Here is a 4,009-nt window from a genome sequence, read left to right on the forward strand (position 1 = left end):
ACCATTTTCCTTTCAAAAATCAATGTTGGTTATTTTGAATTTATGAAATACCTCAATTACTCTATTATTTAATGTTTACATGTACTACGCATATAAAACAAATAGATTTTCGCATAGATATAGAATTAAATTAATAAAACAAAAATAAAGTGCGGTCGCCATTGAGAAAGTATCTGGATCACAGATATACACAACATCTAGGTACGGAGCAAAATGCTGCCACATCCTTCTTCTTCTTTTCCAGGTTTAACACTGAGGCGTTCAGGCGGTTCAGCTCCTATCGCCTTCGATCGAAAGGAGCAGAGTTGCCAGATGTTGTTTTAGGAAAAAAAAAGGATATATCCCACCACAAACAAACTAACAAACAAACAAACACAAATAAACACACAAAACTTTTTATGATAAAAGACGAGATAAGCGACATTCAGTTTCTACGAAGATGGCTTATCTATAAGGAGACTTAAATGCTGCCTATATACTTGGCATCAGACGACCTTGTGGGAAGAGGATAGTCGACGAGATATTTTTAATCAAGGAAAATAATAATGTGGTATACATACATACAATTATACACAAGAGAGTATTTTTTTTATAACGTGCGAAAAATCTAGACTTCTTGAAGGGTATGTGAACGTCATCTTGCACTTCAAACCTGATTTCTCTCAACCAAGCGCGTTTTGGTCAACATTTGTAGAATTCACTCCCACAAATGAAGCGTTGCATTTGCTACTTGAGCGATGTAATATGCTTCATCTTTTTTCTTTCTTCTTTTTTCGGTTCAAAGTATAAGAAATAAAACAAATTATTGCCTATACCATTCTGATTATGAGTAAACTTACTTCTTCCAATAACCAATGTCAAGCGACATGACGTCAGTAATATATTGTGTGGCATCAGACTGAACGAAACTTTATGAAATATCTAGCATGTCAACCACTCATCCCTAGACCAGTTAATCCCAAATCGACATCCCACTATCAGTTTGCGATCGAAACACACACACACACACACACACACACACACACACACACACACACACACACAAACATACATTCACTACTAGCATAGCTCTTCCCATAAAATACAACTAGGTAAATACATACATACATAGACACATATTCATGCATGTATTTATACATATTTCATGAATTTTTGGTCATAACTGATGGGGATATTATGTTATTTATTTATTCATTTATTCAATTATTTGTTTATTCGTTAATTTATTTGTTTATTTCTTCATTGATTCATTTATTTGTTTATTTCTTCATTGATTCATTTATTTGTTTATTTCTTCATTGATTCATTCGTTAGCTTTTTATTCATTTATTTTATCATAATATTTAGGATGCCAGAATCAAAACAATAGTGGACTTACTACACGCGACTAGATGAGGATATCTCCATATAAGGAGTTGAAATTCCCTCCATTCATGTGACGTCATGTCGTCGGTCAGAAAACGCAACAAATTCAGAATATGAATTCCATCTACTACTTCTAATCATTTTTTTATTTTACAACTGAAATTAATATTTTATTATATTCTAATTACATACCAAGTATCGCCATGAATTAATGAAATACAAAATGAGTGTTGAAGGTGTACTGGGTGGATGAAGAAAGGAAAACATAGATTATTATTGCACCTTAATATTCACTGGTAAATAATGGATATAAATTGATGTGGTAATTTAATACAAACTATTTAATCAAGTGAAGATTTGTAAAACTTGTTTAAAACAGACTTTCATTTGTGGGGAACAATTAATGTTATTCCTTGATATTACAGAGAATGTCGGTGTTTCATTATAGAAAACGTTAATAAGTGATTCTGCATTACTGTATTACAGAAAATGTCAGTGTTTCATTATAGAAAACGTTAATAAGTGGTTCTGCATTGAAAATACGTCAGTAGTGATGATCAACTATATTAAAAGAAATTCTTTCATACTACATTTTAAAAAATAAACATTATGTATTATTTTTCTATTTCAACATTAGAATCATAGAAAACGTAGCTATAATTGTTCATAGAAAATGAATTGTTTGTTAACATAGACTATATAACCAATTGTTGTTGATCCTCCACTAAAAGATAGACATAATTTTTTATGCTGAGTTTGATATTAATGAGGAAGTTACGAGCATTGAATAATAAAATAACATCTGATTTTTTTCGTATGGTTCTTATTCATGAGTAGTTTGAAACTACTAATTTTATATGAATAAATTATAGTTACCATTTATTCTCGTTTGTCATACCATTTCTCTCAAAACGATGTAGATATAAGGATCAAAAACACTAAAATTTTTTCATTGCAATCTCGTATATTCTTTTCACTATTTCCCTCCAAAAATACTGTAGTCGTATACTTTCGTTCATCTGAACGAATTGATTTGATCTGGTACAAATTCATTCATCTTAACGCCCATTCCACCTCATTGCCTCACTCTCGTCCCCAGCCAGTTTAAATGTAAACAAAGAGCGTATGTCTCGACCCCAGCTAGTTATGTCTTGATTACAGTATCAATGAAAATGTCATCAAATTTGGTCTATTTTGGAAAGATACGGTGTAAAGAGAAAGGAAATAACGAGCAACCGATGAAAAGAAATTGTTAGTGGAATTATTAAAAAGACAAATGAACAAATCTTACAAAAAAAAATAGTGGAAGGGATAGCCAAAAAGAGGCATAGGAACCACTCCTACCCATTCCATCCCCTACATACTCCACTCCCCTCCACCCTCTTCCCTCCCTCACATATTGGCACCTCCTGGGTGACGGGTCATCCCTGCATCCTGTCCACTGCCCTGGGTCAGAAGCAGTGTCGCAAGACACAGCACATCCACAGCAAGGCCGCTTCATAAATTCGGCGACCCCCCTCTCCGTCCCCCCATGCAGAAAAGGAGAAGACGGGGAGAAATCCCTTCGGGTTGCGTCAATTTATTTCTCATACATACTTCCTCACCCCCCATCCCCACCCACTCCCCCTCATGCATCACAGCATCATCCATACACAACCATTCTCCATTCATCCCTATCTTCTGTCCTCTCCCGTCCTTCCTCAACAGATATTCCTCTCTTTCGTAATGCCCCTTTTACCCCATCCATCCATCTCATCCTAGGATGGCCCCTCATATTCACTCCTTCCACCTCTGCCTTCCACACTTCTTTTACTAATCTTTCTTCACTCATTCTGCCCATGTGTCCAAACCATCCCAGTACTCTCTCTTCAACCCTATCTTCCAGCTCCCTTTCCACATCTGTTCTCCTCCTCACCTCCTCATTTCTCACTCTATCCAGCCTAGTAACTCCTATCATACTTCTCAGACATTTCATCTCAAACACATTCAAACTCCTTCTCTCTTCTTCTCTTATGTTCCATGTCTCTGCCCCGTACAGTATTGTTGGCACAATCACTCCTTCATATAACCTCATTACACTTTTTAACCCACCAAGGCATTTACTCGCCTCTCTCAGTCTACATTCTACCTCCACCCCCACTCCTCCCTTTCCTGCTACATTCGCACCCAAGTATCTAAAACTATCCACTTCCTCCAGTCTCTCGCCCTTAATGCTCACTTCCAGCCTGCTGCCACTCTCTCCGCTTGTACGTCTCAGCGCCTTACTTTTACCCACATTTATCTTCAACTTCCTTCTTTCGCACACCTTCCCAAACTCTGTCACTAACTTCCTCAATCCCTCCTCTGGCCCTGATACAAACGCAGTGTCGTCAGCAAACAACAACTGGCTTATCTCCAACTTTTCTCAATTTTCTTTAAGCATCTCCAATCCCTGACCCACTACGCTTGCATTCACCTCTCGCCCCACCCCATCCATGTATAAATTGAACAGCCAGGGCGACATAACATATCTCTGACGAAGTCCCTCCTTTACCTCAAACTGTTCACTCTCTCCATTTCTAATCCTAACACAAGCTCTACTACTCTCTTAAAAACTCTTGACTGCTCTTAACAGCCTTCCTCCTATCCCATATATCTGCAATAC

This window comes from Oratosquilla oratoria, chromosome 9 (assembly GCF_046742065.1).
Source record: "Oratosquilla oratoria isolate Oo_2021 chromosome 9, ASM4674206v1, whole genome shotgun sequence".
NCBI classification, from domain to species: Eukaryota; Metazoa; Arthropoda; class Malacostraca; order Stomatopoda; family Squillidae; genus Oratosquilla; species Oratosquilla oratoria.